Here is a 23,502-nt window from a genome sequence, read left to right on the forward strand (position 1 = left end):
TCTGGTAAACAGGAATAATTTCATGATTGGCTATTTCTACTTGTAAGGGTTCTATCAAGGGTTCAGCCTTAAGTCTTAACTTACGCGCAAGGTCCTTTGATATAAAAGATTTAGTTGCTCCCGAATCAAATAAAACGTTTGCACTGACTGAATTTAGAGAAAGGGTACCTGCTATCACATCTGAATCTTTCATAGCATCCTGGACTGTCATGTTGAAAGTCCTCGCAGTAGGTGGCTTATTAGAAGCAGCCCTGCTTGCTCCCGAAGCTGCTGGTTTGTTCATTGGGCATTCCCTCTTCCAATGACCTGGGCGTCCACACTGATGACAAGTGGTGGTTGGAATGACGGCAGAGGTTGATGATGGGCACTTAGTTGAATAGTGACCTTCCCGACCACACTTAAAGCAGGTTACTGGCTTTCCTTTACACTCCCCATTATGATTCCTTCCACATATGTTACAGGCTGGCAATGGGGGTCGAGACTGGTTGGAATAGGACATTCTTGATTTCTGGCCGCCCTGGCTCACACTCACACTCATTGGCCGCCTAAACCCAGTGTTCCTTCCTGGTAGGGACACTGCTCCTCGATTAAATCTAGTTGGGAAGCTCCTTCCTGCGGAACCTCCACCGATGCTCATACTTTTCCTCTTTATTCCTTTCTTCTCTCTTTTCTTCTGCATCTGTTCACTTCCGACTTTTACAATCGTTGCCTTTTGCACCAGAGTGGCATAATCCGTAAGCTCAAGGATTGCCACCCTATTCTGAATCCACGATTTCAGTCCCTGCTGAAACCTCCTAGCTTTCTTTTCCTCGGTGCTCACAAACTCCGGCACAAACCTTGATAACTCAGTAAATTTCGCTTCGTACTCTGCTACAGACAAGTTATTCTACTTTAGCTCCAAGAACTTGAGCTCTATCTGGTTTTCCATAAACCTCGGGAAATACTTTCCCAGAAACAACTGACTAAATCTCTCCCACGTTATAATAGCATCTGTCTCCATATTTTTCTTGGCCTCCCACCAGTAGTTAGCTTCTCCTTTCAAAAGGTAGGTAGCAAATACAGTCTTCTGTGCCTAATCGGTACTCAAAATCTCAAAAGATTTCTCCATTTCCTTTAACCATGCCCTTGCCTCAACTGGGTCGGCTGATCCGTGGAACTCAGGGGGCTTAAGGGACTTGAAAGCCCTGAAAGAGTTTGCCACAGCATTGTTATTTCCTTGAGGGGGTGGGTTGGGTTGACGTTTCAAGTTCTGCCTTAGGAGTTGCATGAACTGGCCCATGGGATCCATGCCCGGGTTTGGTACTGGTTGCTCAACCTCGGTTTCTCCTTCTTCAGCCTCTATCTCAAATCCCTCAACATCATATGTTTCCTCTTCCTCTTCATACAGGGAGTCATCCTGTTCCACATAATCCTCATCTTCCTCTTCACTGTGTTCCTGGTTCCTATCATCCTGGTTATGGCTTCCCTGGTCCTCAGATCCAGGGTTCGCCCTAGTTCCAATCTTTCTTGGCGGCATGATTCTGATAATAAAAAAATTATTGGGAAATTCAACGTTAGGTCACAATCATATACAACATGGTGCCTTGCACAGCTCTTATAATGGGGAAAACGTATATCGCAATTCTATTATTTTAAGAAAGTTCTAATACGAAGTGCAGTAATAATAATGATAAAAACAGTGACCTCGTCACTAAGGAACTGAACCGAAAGGAAACAAATATATACATAATGTGAGAAATACATAGTTTGATCTGGTCAAAAGTACAACAGTGCTACAGTCATCTGTCCCAAAAGTGATACACAAGAGTCTATCTGTCTAGTCAGAAAAAGGGATGCTATATACAAGTTAACTATCCCGGAAAATTGGCTCTTACTAAGGCCTCGGCTAACTAGACAACTAGACTATTCCATCGTCAATCCTGAATCATACACCGGAGCGGGTCAGCTCCCATACCCTTTCCATCACACGACGGAAGATATAGTCAGCCTGCCGCCTGGAGATCCTACCATGCCTGTCCCCCTGGAGCGATCTGAGCCTCGCTCGGGACGTGAGCTCTATCCCCGTAAGCTCCCTCCTCAAGGATCGGGGTATAGAAGCCCTAGTCTCATAAGCTCGGGTACGCCTACCCACCCTCTCTGCATCCAACTCCCTCCTGGCCTCATCCAGTCGGGCCTCGGCAACCGCCACTCGGGTCCTCAGAACATCCTGAACATATCCATGAGCTAACGAAGACTGCCTGTGGGCAGGGTCAAGAGGTGGTGAATCCGGAGCCGCTGAGGGTGCCTCCTCGGTCTGCCTAGGCTCAGAAGTATGGGTCTCTGAGCTGTCATCATCGGGAATCCAAGATAGTGGTGGAGGGGTAGGAGCTCTGACCACCGGAAGTGTGGGTAAAGGGGTACCAGCATACACTACCATAGGTCCGACACGCTCCTCAGCTACTGGGACCTCATCCGGGTCCTCCTCCTCTGGAATAGCAATGAGCTCTGTCTCTGACTCCTCTGAGGGGTCCTCCTCATCTGAAATAGCAATAACCTCTATCTCTGACTCCTCTGAGGGGTCCTCCTTATCCTCCTCCATCTCAGGCTCCTCCTGATCCTCAACATCTAGCAGTGCCTCATCATGCTCACGCTCGAACATCTCAGGGTCCTCTATCTCAGGCGCCTACACATTAAACGAGCTAAGTTACTATCATGATACTTATAAGGGTTCCCGTAAGGGTTTTAACTGTCAGCACTACTTTAAGTAGTACGACCATGAACTTGGCAAGAGTTCTTATTATCTTTGTGAGTTTATTATTATATCGTCGCATCATCTCTGAGGTTTATAACGCTTAGCTCTAATACCATTTCTGTAACACCCCCAGATTCGGGGTCGGGGATCCGGGTCGTCACGGTCTTTCTTTCCATAATATCACTTCACTTAATTAATAATAAATAACCTTATGCTGTGACCCCACACTAACACACACCACAACCAGTTATAGTCTCAGAGATGAAATTGAGATAAGTACAAGTCTTTGAATCCACAATTTAAAAGTTATTACAACCCAAAATGATTACATGATAATTTACAGTTAATTGCCATTATCTGCCACAAGTTATAATTATACATAATTGATTCTCAAAAGTAGATGGTCTGATCTACAATAGATCTACCTCTGCAGCTATAGCAGCTACAACATCACCGGGAAGACGCAGGACGCTTCCCCCGCGCTTGCGCTGGGTCTGCTGGAGTCTGGCCATCTTTCCTAACTGTTGTTGTGTGATGAAGAAATAAAGCAAGAGTGTGCCTTACAGCTCGCAAGATAGTATAAAGTGATAACAATAATATAAGTATCTAAATGGATACTTACTAGAATCTTTTATCATGTGTAAGATAATTACTTACTAGATATAAGTAAAAACAAGGGATGAAGTTACCAAATACTTCACTACACTTATATCATTTATAAAGCTACTTGAACTACCACTGTTCAAAGTATAATGAGCTTTTACCAGTTCATCACATAGATGAGACTACAAGACAAGATTTGAATAGATTAAACCTTTGAAATATTATTAAAGGAAATGAAGTTATGATATACTTCATTAAGTTCTGATATGTATATATATCCACATATACATCTTCTTTATACATTTCCTGAAAACCTCTGTCATGTAAAGTATGAACAGAGTTTGAAACATCCAATAAATTTTGGGAAAGGAAAAGAATTTTGGCATAAACCAGGTATCTCGCTGATCAGGCAAAGATACCAATAAGTAACCTTTTCTACTAGTAGATGGACGAATTCCCCACTGGTCATCACCCTGGTCGTAATAGGATCTTATGCTGGACTGCCACTCAGCCACTTATGCATTTGATGGACTCCCACTGAGCCACTTACACTATCATGGACGCCCACTGAGCCCATGTTGCTTATGCCGACTCAATAGATGGACTTACTTCCCGAACGTTGGGTAAGTAATCAATTCATTTACCAAAACTGCAACCTTGTTGCGAATATAAAATACACCACCGAGCCGGATCCCTCAGGTTTTGAGCGAGTATTTAAATCCCCTTAAAAAGGAAGGTCTTAAATATAAAAATGAGTTTTGGGATCCGCTCTAACTTTTAAAAATCATTTTGAAGACTCGAAAATACTTTACAGAGTGTTTAGAGTAAAGCTGGTTTAATGAAGTAAATCAGTCCCCAGTATATTTAGAAAATGTCTGAATATTATTATTTAAATAATATTCCCATAAAGAATAATCTTTATAAAAATAATTGAAGTAGAAGTATTAAAACTTATACTTGAAACGAGTATTAAATAACCAAAGATATACTTATACGAAAGTACTATCTTTATTTAAATAATCGAAAATAAGTTTGATTATTGACACCTTATTCTTTATTAAATAAAGAATATATTGCAGTAATAAGCGGAGTCATAATACCTCGAATGAATATTATAAATAATATTCATAAAATAAAGGAGTCATACATCCTCAAATGAATATCCAAGTAATATCCAATAATAATATAAAAGAGTCATAAGCCCTCGAATAATATTCGAAATAATATTCAATAAATAATATAAAGAGTCATAAGCCCTCGAATGAATATTCAAATAATATTCATTTAATAAAATAAAGAAGTCATAAGCCCTCGAATGAATATTCATAATAATATTCATTAATAAAATAAAGTTATCGAATAAACCTTATTCGATTAATAGTTTTGAAAACTATAACCATATATATATATATATATATAAATATATATGTATATATATACATATATAGAAAATCTACTCGGGATCCTCGACTCCCGGTTTTAGAAAATGTTTTCACCTTTTGGGTCCTTATAATAAGGGTATATGCGAAATACTGCTATCCTCTAGCATAGGTATTATCAACTGAACCAACAGATATATATATGGCAAGAATACGAAACAGGCATGCATATGTACCATATAACATGCTACAATATATCGCAAGGATCTGCTATAACAAATATGCATTTAACGCAAGATCATGCATATACACAAATACATCACAACAACAGTTATAATGGGTAGAAAACTTGCCTGAGCGACTTGGGGTGATAAAAGGCTCGGGACGAGTCTGGTAACCTATAAACAACAAGTAAGTTGGAATTAAACCAAAGTCACTTGTAAATCTATACTTTAACTAACTTAGACTCTAACGCTTGTTTTGCGCTTACTGATTCTCTTAAGTCACTCGAGTACCCTCGGCTCCACCATTTTTAATAAATTAACCATTACGGGTTTTAAGGCGATTCTTTCGCGGGTGTCTTACCAACTGCCTAACACACTTACCATAAATGTTTCATACATTAATTAACCCTTTTTGGTCTTTAACCTATGTTTCAAAGTAAGGCGAGGGGAAAAGTTTCGTTCGCGAAACGCCGTTACTTGAAACGGTCGTTTCTCCTAAACCGTGCATCGGAATCGAATGAACTACATATCAAAACGAAGCTCGTAACACGAGCTATCTAGACATGGCAATGGTCATAATCTAGCAGGGGGTTCTCGGGTCCTAATGTTATGCACAAAAACAGTCTAAAGAAAATCGGACGTTATGACGGCTATATTTACGCGATTTCCCAATTTAAAACCATTCAAAACCAACCCAATTCAACCTCAATCCAACATACAACCAACATCCATCCTTATCACATCATAACAACCCCAACCAATTCAATTTTAACATTCATACTTATGCCTAAGATTGAAGTTAACTATACTACATTCTTTTAACCAAAACAACAAGATTTACCAATCCGATTCAATACCATTTCAATCCCAAACTCTAAATCACAAACATCAAGCTACAATATCACCCTACTAATCAAAATCATCTTATAATACATAGGAATCTAGGGTTTGGAGATGATATACCTTCCTTGAAGTGGTGGGAGGAGCTAGGAAGCCTTAAGAAGCTTTGAGAAGTCTTAGGAATGCTTGAATCTTCAAGGAAATCAAGAAAAATTTCAAGTTAAAAACTTGAAAACACTATTCATTGTCTTCTTCTTTGATTAAATGAAGAATATTGAGAAGGAATTGATGGCTTAAACTCATGATATAGCCCTAACTAAGCATAAGGATGATTAGGGAATTAACTCACCAATTTAGGAAGCTTGGATCTTTGATTTTGAAATTCCTTGCCTTTAAAATGTTAAAAAGCCGAGAGCATGAAGAACAATGCCTTGGTTTCTTTTTTTTTTGATTTTGATGAAAGTGATTTGCTTGGCTTGGTTGATTGGTTTTGTGTTTGATTTAGTTAATTACCTTGTTGCCCTTGATTTTGTGTGGTTAAAAAGCCACCACATCTCCTTCCTTCCCATGTCATGCCCATGTCATGTGGTGATGTCATCCTTCCCTCCTTGTCCTCTTCTCATTGGTTGGGTGACATCACTCTCTCTAATCCCTTTGATTAACTTCCTAATTGTTTGCCTAATGACCCCTGATCTGTTATACGGTTCGCTTAACTTTCGTTCTCGTTTATCGTTTGAAGGATCATACCCGGGATCTTATTACTTTGGTTCCCTTAACCTTTCTCAATACATTATATTCATTTTTATGATCCTCTATTATAATCCTTTAATTTAAATCATTTTTATCCTGTTACCTTATACTCAATTCTCTCCGTATCTAGTGGATTTCCGGGAAAAACTAAAGTGTTCGGAATTGGATTCTGACGATCTTTACATACACTCATATACCGTATAGAGTACTAATAAAATCTCATAATATCCATAACAGAACCCCTACATAGTGTGGCATGAAAAGTTTTCTCATTCAGCAAAAACACTATTCACAAGGGTTACAAAAAGTTGAAAATTTTGGGGGTTATTACACCTGGAGTAGACAACATTGTCAACTCACTTTCACTTCCGGTTTCTTATCATGGCTGGAACAAGAAGTTCTTCATCCTTGAATTAGAAGATGGTGACTGGGGCGATATTTTCCTGCCTAGCTTTAGCAATGTAGTTGATCATCCAAATCATATTTTAAAACTTACTATCCCCGAATGTTATGCACGAGATGCTCTTATTAGCGACAAGGGGCAGACTCACCTTCGACATGTTTTAACCGAGAGAGCGCTTGTCGAAGCCGGACTTAGTGGTCTTTCACTTGAGGGTATTTTTACTTATTCATTCTTTAACTTCGAACAAGTTTGTTCTTATACCAATATTTTTCTTGTTTTGTATTAGCTGCTGATGTCATAGACGCTAAGTTCGCTAAGAAAGGGACAAGCCTAATCGGAGAATGCTCAATCAAGCTACCAAGGAAACAAGCCGTCTTCCCCCCAAGGTCCCCATCTTCTTGGAGGAGTCCTCCGGAGGGAAGAAAAGGGTCATGGGTTCCGACGGGAATAACAAGACTTCCTTTGAACCTGGTTGGGGAATAAGTGTCCAAGACTCTGTGATCGGTAGTCCCGAACTTGCTCTAGACTGGTCTAGGTTTTCCATTACCGCCCTTATTTGATCGAGGTCACCACACCCGACAAGCTTCTGGAGGCAGAAATGCTGGGGGCTCATGCCTTATACCAGGCACACTAAAATTCTTTTAGCGCATTTAAACTTTCCTAGTCTGTTTTTCGGGATCTTCTTGAGCTTACTCTAATTGGTACAATCGGCCTTACTAACTCTTTGACACTTTCCTATTATTTTTCAGGTCAATGCTCATTTCAATGCCTTAGCTCTTCAAAGATGCAATATGATGACATAGAACATTACCGTGAGATATCAAAGAACAAGTAGGAGAAGGAATCTCAAGAGTGGGAGTCACGAGCGATGGTGGCTGAGGACAGCAAAGCTGCGCTCCAACAACAATATGACAACCTTGCTAGGAGGAAAAAGATGGAGTGGAACATGATGGTTAATCTCTACCATCAGATAGATGACTTTCTCCAACTAATGAATCAGCATGACAATAAGATGCGTCCGGTGAACATGTCCCTTGGTTAGAATTCGGCCATTGCTAAATTCCATGGTGTCTATCCTGATGTTTTTCAGCCAGAAGATTTTCCCAGTCCTTGGGCTTCATCCGACACTACCATAGTCGCCCAAACACCTAACTCAGGGCCAATCATGGCTTCTCATCACTTCGGCTCCAGCTCAGGCCGTTCTGGCTCCAGGGGAAAGCGCCCGTTCGTGACAAGGCTAAAGGTAAAGCTCCTGCTCGAGGAAGCCTAAGTGGCAAAGCGCCATCCAAAGGTCCCCTGTATGGAAAGATTCGTGAGCCTATTCAAGGGAAGAGTGTAATAAATCGAATTTTTGAGACCTTGTAAAATGTTTAAATGAATAGTAACCCTGAGGGACAGGAAAAACTTTTGAGCCCACACTATGTAGTGCTTGAGAAAATGAGTTTCGGAGTTGATATTAAGATTATACGTACCAAATGAGTGTATGTAAATGCTATTAGTTTTCGAAGAAAATGAACTTTGAAAAACGACCGTAGTTACGACTCATCGAGGATTACGAGAATCACAATATAATTACGAGATTAAAACCCTACGGATTTATATTCAAGTAGGATAAATAAAAATATAAGGAATAAATATGAAAGGAATTACGTCGCGAAACATTTACGAGTAAGGATTACGAAAACGTTTAAGCAACCGAGCGAACGCATAAACGATTAAATAAACATAACGCACTAACTAAACCATGGTAAGGAAGTAACCATGGTTACTTCATCAAATAGTGAGCTAACCATAGGATAATCAAGCTAGCTAGCAAAATAGTGTGCTAAGGAAGCTAACCATGTAGTTTAGCTTGTAACCTAGCAAGCTATTAAGATTTGTCCCTAAGATTTGCAACCAAGAATCAACCTAGAATGTTATACTAGGAAGAACAAAATCAAGGGCAAGATATCACCCCATCTTCCTAAAATAAACCTAGAAAATCAACCAAGCTAAGCAACCAAGAGGAGTATAAATACCCCCCCATCACAATTGCTTCCATTCGACAATTTGAAGAAAAAAAAGGGGAATTCAAATTCAAAAACTCAAGTTCTAGCTCTTGTAAAATCATCCAATTAATTATCAAGCCTCCTATCAATTAAACTAAGGTAAGAAAATTCTTTCATCTCTTTTTATCAAGGTTTGATGGGTGAAATAAAATCAAGAAACTCACTAGTGAATAGTATGAATAGTAATCTCTCTTTGGTTTCTTGATTTCAATGGTGGTTTTAGGTTCCAAAAATCACACCAAGCACTTCCAAGCCATCACCATCCTCAAGAACACATCTCAAGCTTTCAAGAAAGGTAAAAATCTTTGGCCCAACTTTATTTAAGATTCATTTTTAAGATCCATTTAGTATGTGGTAGTAAACCTAGTGTAATGAGTGTTATTGATGAAATCTTGATGATTAAGTTAAGTAGATTTGAGGTTGGTTGTTGTTGACTCAAGAACATGATGTTCTTGAGAGGAGTTTGTGTGTTGATGATGATATGATGATTTTTAGTGGTTGTGTTAAGAGTTAGGGTGTAAACAAAACCCCGATCGTAAACGTAACTTCGTTAAAACCAACAAATCGTAACTTTAAGTTTCTGCAGAAAGTTCTGAAGTTTTAAACTGTAGTTCCTTGAAAATTAACCCTTGTTTATGATAGAAAATGTTATAAGGATTGTTTAGGCACTTGAATCGTTAATTCCGATTTACGGATCAAAGGTTATGGTCGTTTTACTAAAAGTGATTTACTCGACAAAAACTGCTACGAATCACGAACTTTGAAAATATAAAGGATAGACTTAAAAGTGTTCATAAATCATGAAATTTTACAGAGAGTAACATATTGAGCTTCCTAACTGCCATAAAAATTTCAAGTGAAAATAATGATTTCTCAATTTTATAAAAATATCGGAGCCGAGACCGCGCGAGTAGAAACCGTAAGAATCCATAAGCGGAGACGACGGCGATAATAAGAATGAACCTAAGATGCTTAGGAAAATGAATCGACCATAATGTGAATATGACTTAAAGGAATGATAAGGGTAGTATAAGTTGAGAGGGTGCATAATAAGTAGCGCATGAGTGCGAGTTGCCGTAAATTAGAATGAAACCTAACGAAATGAAATGTGTTTATGGTTATAGATTTCCGAGCGGAACCTAGAGCATCCTCCACCCTGAGATACCCAGGCAAGTTTACGAACCCAACTCCATTTTTACTGTTGTGTTGTGAAAGGATTGTTTTACTATCTTCGCATAAATACCATGCTTGCCATGGTACGTAGTTGTTGAAATTTCGCATAATGTAGCGATGTTGTATGATAAAGTATATACCGTGAAATGTTATTTCGCTTTAAGCGTGACGTATTATATAAGACCGAGAGTCGGTCGGGATTTAAGTTAAAACCCGGGAATCATTCCGGCGATATTATAGGACGGTTATAAGTCCATAGTAGTACATTTTAAAGGGACTCAACGTCCACTTACGAAATATTAAAACACCTCGAACTTTTATTAAAACGATTTCCCAACGATCATATTCCCTCATCTATATTTTATTATTCGAATAATAAATACTATATACTTATTCCTTATAATGGGAGTAGTATACTCCAATGATTATTTATTTCAAACCCGATTAATCACTATAGATTATTAATTATGGAGACACAAACCAGTTGAGGAATATTATTTTAAATATTCTTTTAGAGAGTAAACCCATTCGAGGTTTAATTATTTATCGACTATTTTTTAATTAATTAGTATTCTTAAAGGGTTTATTATTGATTTAAAAATCATAGATCCTGATTTAAAATATACTTTCTGATTTCAGAATATCATTCGAATAATTTCAGATCGTCGGTGAATATTATCCTGACTTATTTAATATTTTGAATATAGTTTCAAGGAGAAACTTTTCCCTCTTATTAATTATCTGTTGACTACGGTCAACTCACATCCTTAGTACTTCCTCCGAAATTCTCGGAAGTACGTATATACATATATATCCACTTATATCTTAGAGAGATAAGCTGTTTCTATCAACAAGCAAAATGCTTGGGGAACTTCGATGTGGTTCGAGTTCTCGAGATTGATAGAATTCTTTTAAAGGAAAAGGGAGGGGTAGACTCTGGTACTATGTGTGCTAGATGGACTACCAAAGGTACCGTAGGTGAAGGTACTCTGTGTACTCAGGAACTTGTGAAGTATGTGTATACCCGAAAATGGGACACGTAGCCCAAATGCGGCAAGGGTGATAACCGGGATACGAAGGTGTCGTCCTTCTACTAGTAGAAAAGGTTACTATTATCGTATTATGACTGATCATCGTATACGGTGGCTCCAACGAGTGTCCTAATTCTTCCAATTGGAATTGAGATACAATACCGTAACCCAAGCCTAGGTGCTAGGATTACTATTAAGGTATTCGCAGGATATTAAAATCCCCTAAAGAATTGTTTTCGTAAGAAGGTGTGTATCACAAAGGAAAACTATTTTCAAATAAAACATAATTATCATATATGATGTTATTATACAGTCATTTTCTTACTGTACATTATTATGCTGGGCATTATAGCTCACACTTGTTTTCTTAAATTGACATAACATAACAGTGAATCAAAATGCCTGCCATGAGAACCACAGCCAGGAAACGGGTAGGAAATTGCCATCTGTTCCGTAGATTGTTTGGTGATGTACCACAGGTAGTCAGAATAAGCTGGATTCGTTTTGAGTTGTTTATAGTTCGGCTTATTTATAAGTATGACTTATGTAAGCTAAGAAACAAGAAATGTTTATTTGGCCGGCGGACTAGCCTTACCTAAAGGTCACTCCCCGGTAAGATTAACTACTTTTGGGTTGTAATAAATATCACTTGATGGTTGACAATTATTCTAGTTATGATGGTTCGTTTCCAAGACAATAACCTGTAAGTGTGTGTGTGTGTGATAAGTGTGGGGTCGTGAAGTGTGAGTATTTATATATTATAGTGTGAGTTGTGTGAGTTTAGATGGCGTGGCCTCCGAGACTCCTGACCCCCGGTTTTGGGGCGCCACGGAAATGGTATCAGAGCCTTAGGTTATCAAATCTTGGAAATGATAGGACATAAAATACGTAGATATAATAATAATAAAATAAACAATTAGAGCTCAAGTCGAGTTCGTCATCGGGCTACACTGGTAGTCTTGACCGTTTTACCCTCAAGGGAATTCCAACTCTAAGTTAGTAACACCTTGCCTATTGTGTCAGGTACCAGTGGAGCCTAGGAGGGAGGTTGATCCTGTTGATGATGTCATGATTCCTGAGCGTGACCCTATTCCCGAGCCAGAGAGCCCACCCATTGATGATTCAGACGATGACCCTACTGAGGATGTCCTAGAGGAGGAGACTAACCTTCCTGTCCCCATAGCTAATGGCGTAGTATGGAGGGATGTAGAGATGTACCCTCACCAGGCTATTCGCTCTCCTACACCACCCCAGGGATCCAGAGCCCTATGCCCTATACTGATGATGATGATGAGGAGGCGATACGTGCACAGTTCCATGAGGTTCATGACATATCCTCTAGCGACCCATATTCTCCTCTACCACCACCGGCGACCATGCATGTAGCCGTACATGACTGGATAGTGGGTCAGCTTAACGCTGAGATCATTGCGGCATCTGCTCGCATTACGGAGTTATGCCAGGAACTGACAGCTGAGAGAGCCACCCGACTAGGATACCCAGGAGATTTCAGAGCTGCTTCCCCAGCCATAGCCCACAGAGAGATCGATGGGATCGAGCTCCGTACCAGGGTTCAGATGAGGATGACAACAATGGGATGATACATCCCGGTAGTTGATGCAGAGCTGATGATTGCAGGAGCGATGAGGAGGGTGCGTGACCTCACTCGTAGTGATAGTGACTGAGATACTAGTGACTAGATATGGACCTTGAAGAAGGCTGGGTGACTTGTCACCAATTTTGATAGGATAGCTAGTAGTAGATAGCGTTCCTAGCCCTTCAGGGTACACGGCTTATGTATTTTCATTTCAGTATTCAGAACTAGTAGTGAAAGATTATAATCAGGCATGTATGAACTCGGCTAGTTGTTTCATCCCCAGGATATAAGTGGGAGATCTTATTAATATATATTTAAGCAGTTATTAAGAAATGATGTCTATATTATTGCACTTTATAAAAACCTGCTAGATAATAAATGACATGCTTACATATGAATAAAATAATCCAACTGTTATAATTACAACTATGTTGACCAATTTTCAATATCAGAACAATGCCACCCCGTAGAAGAGGAACCAGGGCACAACCCGCAGAATCTGTTAACCAACAACTAGGTGAACCTGACCCTGTAGTGAATGAGGAAAGTGAAGAAGACCTAGACTATAATGAATATGATGAGGAAGAATATGTAGAAGAAGAGGCCGAGGATACCCATCAGGGAGGAAACCCCATGAATGAATTTATGGAACTGTTAAGAGCAAATTTGAACCAACAACCCATTCCACCACAGCCACATGCTGCCCAACAGACTGCAGCTACTGCCTTTAGAGCCTTCAAATCTCTCAAACCCCCAGAGTTTCTTGAATCTGCCGACCCCGTTGAAGCACGGGCCTGGCTCAAAGAGATAAAAAGTCCTTCAAGATACTAGGTGTTGAGGAACGACATAAGACCATTTTTGCTTCTTACATGCTGAAAGGAGAAGCTAACTACTGGTGGGAGTCCAAACGAAACCTAGAGACTGATGCTGTGATCCCATGGGATAGATTTACCCGACTGTTCTTAGACAAGTACTTCCCTAGGTTTATGGAAACCCAGATGGAGATTAAGTTTCTGGAGTTGAAACAGGATAAGATGACTATGGCTGAATATGAGGCCAAATTTACTGAGTTGTCGAGATTTGTGCCTGAGTTCGTGAATACCGAAGAAAAGAAAGCATGAAGGTTTCAGCTTGGTCTGAAATAGTGGATACATAACCGAGTAGCAGTGTTAGAGCTGACAAACTATGCCACCTTAGTGTAAAAAGCCTCGATTGTTAAAGCTGGTAGTGAGCAGAGTGTGAAGGGAAAGGAAAATAGGAAAAGGAAGATAGGATGCGAAGGAATAGGAACCGGGAACAGGAGCCTTCTGAGCAGGTTCGACAGGGGAGCGGTGTCCCAACCTGCACGAGGCCCCGGATTCAGAAAGGCCCCAAACGAGAGTGTTGGCCAGGGCGGCGGACAATCTAGGGCAACATTTCATAGCCAATCATGTGCCCCAATACCAGAATGTCGAACCTGTAAGAAGAGACACCTTGGAGTATGTACCCAGACAAGAGCCCCTCTGAGATGTTACCGGTGTGACCAAATTGGACACCTTGCCAACAACTGCACCCGACCCAATGTAACGTGTTTTCAATATGGAAAGGTAGGACACATGAGATAGGATTGCCCAACGTTGAAGCCCCCAGTCACAGGGATGAGCAAAGCTACATCCAACCGACCCCCAGCTGCTAGGACCTTCAACATGACTGTTCAAGATACTGTTTGAAATACTGACGTGATAGCAGGTACCCTTTTGTTAAATTCCGAACATGCAAATGTCCTATTTAATTCTGGAGCAACCAAGTCTTTTATATCTCAAGATTTTGCTAAAAAGTTAAAACTTAATGCCATACCCTTATGTGAGATATTACGAGTGGAAATATCAAACAAAGAAGTAATTCCTGTAAATCAAGTACACCTTAAGTGCAAGTTGAAATTAGAAGGGAAGATCTTCGAGGTTGACCTAATCCCATTCGCGTTAGGAGAATTTGATGTAATCTTAGGAATGGATTGGTTATCCAGTAATGGAGCGCAAATAGATTGTGAACGGAAGAAAGTAAAGATAAGAGTGCAGAATGAAAAAGAAGTAGTGTTTAAAGGTCAATGGCAGAACCAGAAATTTCTAACCATGCTACAGGCAAAAAGATTGTTAGGGAAAGGTAACGAGGCCTATTTGGCTTATGTGATAGATACCAAGAAGGAAGCCCTTAATATACAGGACATGTTGGATTTTTAAACGCAGCGGGGTGTGGAAAAACACTTTTACACATATAAAATCCAAATAAAAGCATATAAATCGTGAATAAAAATTCGAGGGATCGAATCTAACCTTTAAAAATAATTCGGAGACAACGATCAGAGATCCTTAGCAGTTGCTCCTCAAGTGTGAAGCACTCCACCGGTATCCACCAAGAAAATGACTTTTAGGAGGAGGAGGTGGAGAGAATTTGGTTTTCTAAAACTTTTGGGTTTTGGGGTTAGAATAAAATAGGGTCTATAATAGTGTATTTATAGGCAAAATTTTCAGCTGAAATTTTCCCATAAATATTATTATTATTATTATCTCATTTATTATTCTCATTAATAATTAAAACACCTTTTAATTATTAATCCTTTTTCTAAACACTTTAGAAATAATTCTCTCTCTTGATTTAATTTCCAAAAAATTAAATCCTTAATTAATAATATTAAGAACTTTTCTTAATTAATTTATAATCAATTAAATCTCATTTAATCAATTATTAAATTTGCCAATTAATTATTTATTTCATTAATAAATAATTATTAGCCATTATTAATTAATTCCTCCACCATAAAATCATTCTCTTTTTATGGTGTGACCCTGTAGGTTCAATATTAAGCCGGTAGTAGAAATAAATAATAATAAAACTATTTTATCATTATTTATATAAATTCTCTAATTTATTAAATATGATTAATTAATTAATCACATTTATTCTACATCGTGAGTGATGCTTCTCAACATATCGCGACTATCCGGATAATATGAATTCACTGCTTTGAATACCAAGAACCTGTCAGTGAATAGTTACCGTATAATAAACTCCTTCTACCCTACAATGTCCCGATTAAATACAAGGCATGGATCTCGTGTCAAGCCTATCTAATTGTAATAACCCCAAATTTTGGGAAATTTTTGAAACCCTTATGAATAGTGTTTTTGCTGAATGAGAAAACTTTTCATGCCACACTATGTAGGGGTTCTGATATGGATATTCTGAGATTTTATTAGTACTTTATATGGGATATAAGTGTATGTAAAGATCGTCAGAATCCAAATCCGAACACTTTGATTTTTCCCGGAAATACACTAGATACGGAAAGATTTGAGAAAAAGGTAACAGGATAAAAAGGATTTAAATTAAAGGATTATAGGAGAGGATCATAAAAGGAATATAATATATTGAGAAAGGTTAAGGGAACCTAAGTAATAAGATCCCGAGTATGATCCTTCAAACGATAAACGAAAACGAAAGTTAAGCGAACCGTATAACAGATCAGCGGTCATTAGGCAAACAATTAGGAAGTTAATCAAAGGGATTAGAGAGGATGATGTCACCCAACCAATGAGAAGAGGACAAGGAGGGGAGGATGACATCATGAGGATGACACAAGCATGACATGGGAAGGAAGGAGATGTGGTGGCTTTTTAACCACACAAAATCAAGGGCAACTAGGTAATTTACTAAAACAAACACAAAAATCAAACCAACCAAGCCAAGCAAATCATTTTTCATCAAAATCAAAAAAAAACCAAGGCATTGTTCTTCATGCTCTCGGCCAAAACAGAACCAGAACACTAAAACTGTTGTATCTCCTTCATTTCTCACTCAAATATTGTGTTCTATAGCTCATTGGAAAGGTATTGAGATGGCCTACAACTCTTGTTCACAAGTCTCGTCCAAATAATCATGGTAAGATCCTCATTTTTACAGTTCTTTAAATCGGACTTTTAGAAACTTCAAAGCCTAACTTTGTGTTCTTGATTTCTTTGGAAAGATCAAGCTTGTAGGAGGCTCCCTAAGGCTTCCTAGAAACTTAACACCTCCCAAGGAAGGTATAAACTTCAAACCCTAGCCTTTAATTTATTTGTTAGTAATTTTAATGGTTGGTGTTGTGAAATGAGAAGCATGGATTGTGATTATTAGTAGTTTGGTTTGATTTGGAAGTGTTTTTGGTAATTGAAGCTTGATTATAGTTCATAGGTCGTGATTGTGGTTGTTTGAGTTGAAAAACTTGGAGATTATGGACTGATGTGGTATGGTTTAGGTGAAGTTTTGTTGTATTGATGGTTATGAGTTGGTTGGTGGTTAATTGGAGTAGTTTAAACATTGGTAATCGCGTAAACATAGCCGTCGTAACGTCCGATTTTCTTTGGACTGTTTTTGTGCATAACATTAGGACCCGAGAACCCCCTGCTAGATTATGACCACTGCCATGTTTAGATAGCTCATGTTACGAGCTTCGTTTTGATATGTAGTTCGTTCGATTCCGATGCACGGTTTAGGAGAAACGACCGTTTCAAGTAACGGCGTTTCGCGAACGAAACTTTTCCCCTCGCCTTACTTTGAAACATAGGTTAAAGACCAAAAAGGGTTAATTAATGCATGAAACATTTATGGTAAGTGTGTTAGGCAGTTGGTAAGACACTCGCGAAGGAATCGCCTTAAAACTCGTAAAGGTTAAATTATTAAAAATGGTGGAGCCGAGGGTACTCGAGTGACTTAAGAGAATCAGTAAGCGCAAAACGAGCATTAGAGTCTGAGTTGGTTAGAGTATAGATTTACAAGTGACTTTGGTTTAATTCCAACTTACTTGTTGTTTATAGGTTACCAGACTCGTCCCGAGCCATTCGTAACCCCCAGTCGCTCAGGCAAGTTTTCTATCCGTTATACTGTTGTTGTGATGTATATATGTATATGCATTATCTTGCGATAGATGCATGTTGGTTAATTAGCAAATGTTGCGATATATTGAAGCATGCTGATATGGTATATATATGCATGCCTGTTTCGTATTCTTGCCAAATATATATGTTGGTTCAGTTGATAATACCTATGCTAGAGAATAGCAGTAATTTGCATATACCCTTAGTATAGGGACCCAAAGGTGAAAACATTTTCTAAAACCGGGAGTCGAGGATCCCGAGTAGATTTCATATATATATATTTATATATATATATATATGTTTATAGTTTTCAAAACTATTAATCGAATAAGGTTTATTCGATAACTTGATTTTATTAATGAATATTATCTTGAATATTCATTCGAGGACTTATGACTCCTTTATATTATTTATTGAATATTACTTGGATATTCATTTGAGGATGTATGACTCCTTTATTTTATTTAATGAATATTATTTATAATATTCATTCGAGGGCTTATGACTCAGCTTATTTATTTATTGAATATTATTTCGAATATTCATTCGAGGGCTTATGACTCAGCTTATTTTATTTATTGAATATTATTTGAATATTCATTTGAGGATCTATGACTCCGATTATTTGCTGAGATATATTCTTTATTTTATTAAAGAATAAGGTGTCGATAATCAAACTCACTTTTGATTATTCAAATAAAGATAGTACTTTCGTATAGGTATATCTTTGGTTATTTAATATTCATTTCAAGTATAAGTTTTAAAACTTCTACTTCAATTATTTTATAAAGATTATTCTTTATGGGAATATTATTTAAATAATAATATTCAGACATTTTCTAAATATTATGGGGACTGATTTACTTCATTAAATCAGCTTCACTCCAAACATTCTTAAAAATGTTTTGCGAGTCTTCAAAATGATTTTTTTAAAAGTTAGAGCGGATCCCAAAACTTATTTTTTTTAAGATCCTCCTTTCGAAGGGGATTTAAATACTCGCTCAAAACCTGAGGGATCCGGCTCTGTGGTGTGTTTTATATTCGCAACAAGGTTGCTGTTTTGATAAATGAATTGATTACTTACCCAACACTCGGGAAGTAAAATTCTTGGAACAAGTTAATCCATTAACAGGCATCGCCTGGGAAATATCGGTGAGTTCTCCTTTCCAAATAGATACGACTTCTTGGTGGAGCCGTATCAACAAGTTTCTACTTGGGGAAAGTGGGGACAAGCTTTACGTTTCAGAGTCATGGATTTCATCTGAACTAGGAGTGGCTTAAGTGGCCGAGTAGCGCCGGCCCGGCCTTATTATATTGGCCCAAATGGCCTGGAAGTTCCGCTAAGGCGGTCCATTCCTTAGGAGTTCAGTGTTCGGTTGACAAGTAAATCCGACAGGTTCTCCTCTACATGTAGAAAATGGTGGGGTTGTACTACTACGACTGATCATCGTAAGTGGTCTTCCTGGCGCGGCAAACTCCCGTAATGAGTTCATCATCCAATTGGATAATTTCTGCAACACTACCCAGAGCACTTCGATAGAAAGGCTACGGTTTGGCGATTGTTGAGTGTTGGCAGGGTCAAGTTTTCAAAATGATGTTTACATCAAATGAAGTATCTCGTAACTTCATTTTATTTTGATAATATTTTAAAGATTTAATCTATTCAAATCTTGCCTTATAGTCTCATCTATGTGATGAACTTTTGAAGCTAATTATAACTTGAACGGTGGTAGTTCAAGTAGTATTTGGGAAAGATATAAGTATATTGGGGTATCTTGTAACTTCATCTTTTAAACTTATATCTAATTAATAATTGTCTTATGAATGACAAAGATTTTCAGAAAAACGTTGAGACAAGGTTAGATATATGAGATCACCTTGCAACGATATTTTTTTTATACAGTTATACACTGGGACTTTGTGTATATTGTGCATGGAAGAGGACTTCCAATATTTTGAAAAGTATATATGTATATATATATATACTGAATATTTTGCGACTTCATCGCATTAAGATATCAACTTGGTTCATTTCTTTTGACCAAGACTTTCATGAGTACTATGAGAAGGCTCATATATTGTTAATCATTATACATATTATTTTGGTGGGCTTGCTGCTCACCCTTGCTTTCTTCTTTCATCACACAACATCAGATAGACAAGATGAACCGGACCAAGCTCCCGATTCACAAGAGGTTAGGAGACGTTCCGCAGTTTTCTAGAAGCACTGATGCCGCCATAGTTGAGGTAGGAACTACCAATAGGCTAGGCTTTCAACTTTTGATGTATCAGATTATGTATATTTATGAATTGTAATAATGGCAAAGAAATGTAAATTTATTCAGAAACCTGTTTAAGGTGTATTGGCATATAATTGTGGAATAAAACGACTTGTGATTATTTTTTTGGATATTCATCTCTGAGACTATAACTTGTGGTGTGTGTATTTATTGTGGGGTCACAGTACAGAGTAGTTGATTATTTATTAAGATTGGGTGTTGTTAAGGGAAATGGAACTCGTGACAACCCGGATCCCCGACCCCGGATTTGGGGGTGTTACAGAAATGGTATCAGAGCTAAGCGTTATAAACCTCAGAGATGATGGGACGTTAAGATAATAAGTTCACAAAGATAATAAGAACTCTTGCCAAGTTCATAGTCGGGCTACCTAACGTAGTACTGACAGTTAAAACCCTTATGGGAACCCTTATAAATATCGTGATAGAAGCGTAGTTCGTTATCGTAGATGGTAGCGGGACTCCGAACCCTGAGGTTGAGGAGCAACAGCGCGATGATGTTTTATTACTAACCGGAGATCAGATTGTGGATCCAATAGAGCGTCCTAATGCAGGACCGGATGATGCTGATATTGAAGATGTAGCGGTTGAGGAGATTGTCCTAGAAGGGATAGTTGTTGAGGAGGATCCCAAGGAGGATCCTGACAAGATTGGATAAAGGACCACTGATGAATTGATGACCATGGTTAGGTCGACTACCAGAGGTAGGATTGGTCGGTCACTACCGGAGGTTCGTTCAAGTTTGTAAAGATAGTAGCCCCTTTAACGCGGCTTACTCGTAAGACTGAGAAGTTCGAATGGACAGAGAAATGCGAGAACAGCTTTCAAGAACTGAAGCAGAGGTTGGTGATGGCCCCTATGCTGGCGTTGCCGGATGGAAAAGGAGATTTTGTGATTTGTAAGTGACGCTTCGCATAAGGAATTAGGGTGCTTCTTATATAGCACAGCAAGATAATCGCGTCTGCGTCAAGACAATTAAGGGAATTTAAAATTCGATATCCCCACCCATGAGCTTGGGCTCGTGGCAATAGTTTTGCCCTAAAGATTGGAGGCACTACTTGTATGGATAGAAGTGTGAGATTCACAAACCATAGGAGCTCTAGTACATTCTTACGTAGAAAGAGCTCAACATACGCCAGAGGAGGCGGTTAGAGCTAATCAAGAATTATGATTGGGAGATTCTTTATCATTCGGGGAAAGCCAATATGGTGGCTGATGCCCTTAGTAAAAAGGAGAGACTCAAGATGATAATGTCTTTTGGAGAGTTTATAAGAGATTTTGAGAAAATGGAAATAGTAGTGAAGGTAACCGGAGCCGGTACCGAAAAGCTATTTGAGATAGCAATACAGCCCGAAGTATTGGAAAAGAACATATTGTGCCAGTAAAAGTGATGAATGAAGGCAGAGAGCCAACAAATAGGTATGAGATTAATACCGAGAGAGATGATAAGGGAATAATGAGGTATTCCTATAGAATTTGGGTTCCAAAGGTTTAAGAGCTTAAAGATGAAATCTTAGATGAAAGCTAGTTTGAGGAATAAGAGTTAGAGCAAACCCTGAACGTGATAGTCAGAGAGGTTGCCACCAAGACAAAAGGAACCCATAACATGATGAAGTGGAAAATGAGGATTTAAATTATGTAAGATGACCCCAATTATGGGGAGTAGGAAGAAATATTTAGACTGAGAAAACAAAAGTCGATTAAGGACAGGAGACCCGAGATGGTACCCCTATACGGCAATTCATGGACCTGTCTAAAGAGAACTTAGACTATTATCCCCAACCACCACCCTGAGGAGACAGTGCGGTGGGAAATTCTTTCATGACCTTTAAGTCTCTAAGCTCTCAGAGTTCCAAGGAACAAGCTGACCCAGTCGAGGCAAGAGCCTGGCTAAAGGAAATAGATGAATTATTTGAGATTCTAAATGATTGACGAACCACAAAAGACTGTTTTGTCACTTACCCTCCTAAGAGAGAGACCACCCGCTGGTGAAAGGCCAAGGAAGGCACGGAGCAAGAGATTATAATAAACTGATTTAAGTTCAGTCAATTGTTTTCAGGAAAGTACTTCCCAAGGTTATGGAGATAGTGTAAAAGCTTAAGAGCCAGAACAAAGGCAGACGAGTATGATGAATTATGAATCTAAGTTGTAAAAGTTATCAAGATTCGTTCTGAAGACACGAATCCAGAATAACGGGATGTTTGAAATCAATGCTTATGTTGTGTTGGTTCATGAAATAACGATAAGAGAAAGGAATATAAAGGCAAGAGAGTTTGAGGAATGATAAGGGAGTTGGGTATGAGGAAACCCTAAAGACTCGTAGAAATAGAAATAGAAAAGTAGGTAATCGTCTGGATGAGAGTGATTCACCATGAGTTAAATTGATGGTTGAAGGTATAAGAGATACATATATTTTATCCCCTGTAAGTTGGGAAGATTCGAGGAAACCTTGAGATAATTCGAAGGATAAATAATGAGACGCGGATAGACTGAGGAGACAAGAAAGTAAGAAATTAAGAAAATTGGGTGAAGGAAGTGACCTTCAAGAAGGTAAAGTGTAAGACCGGTGGCATGATACCCAGAAAGGGAGACGCCAGATATGAAAGATATCCCAACATTGAGATGACTGTTGAGATAAACAACAAAAGTAAATAAGGAATTATTAAGAAGAAGTTCACGTTGAACATGACCAATATCTTCCAGAACATCCATGTTATCATTACCAAATCAAGAAAGAAAAGTGGATGACCATTGTTATCTTTTGGAGGCCATATGGATTGACCTCAATTTGAATAAGGATGCTATTATGAAGTTAGGCATAGACTATCGAGGTGGGAATGATTGAATAAGACACCCTTATCAGGGATATATGACTTGATTTATCCATGGAAGGATGCAGGTACCTTTTAAAGGTGGAATTAAGGATAGAACATCGGTAACTTAAAATGAATCCTAGGGGAATGCATAAAGGTTGGAATTTCACCCTTAATAGGGACAGTATGAGTTTTGATAGTATGATTTGGAAAGGGTTAATGTAGCAACAACCTTTAAGAATCAGTGGAGAAATTTTTCAGAAGTATATAGACAATGGTTCTAGTAATAGTAAATGGTATTTTAATATGCCCTGTATCTAGGGAATACAGGAGGAACGATTGAAGGATAACCTTAGAGGTTTTACAAGGAGAAAGGTAATATTCAAAATTTTCAAGAATAGAAATGTTGATAAAGGAAATATGACGTAATTATAATGTTTCCAAGTGGGGCACATGTTAAACCACGAGAAAGTATGGATCGAACCAGTAATGGTCGAAATTATTCAGGGCAATTAGGACTTAAGATAAAAGATGTTCTAATTATGATTGAGAGTCAGTCATGACAGTGATTAACCTCTAAAGACTGAGGCAATAACTTATGGAAAAATGGTGATTTTTTTTTTACTCATCAGATTTTAAGGAAAGCATTTTCACATAAGCTGTGATTGAAATAAGGTAGAAAATTATTTGGAGATGGTTAAAGTGACATTCACTGTAAGGA

This window comes from Apium graveolens, chromosome 8 (assembly GCF_009905375.1).
Source record: "Apium graveolens cultivar Ventura chromosome 8, ASM990537v1, whole genome shotgun sequence".
Taxonomy (NCBI): domain Eukaryota; kingdom Viridiplantae; phylum Streptophyta; class Magnoliopsida; order Apiales; family Apiaceae; genus Apium; species Apium graveolens.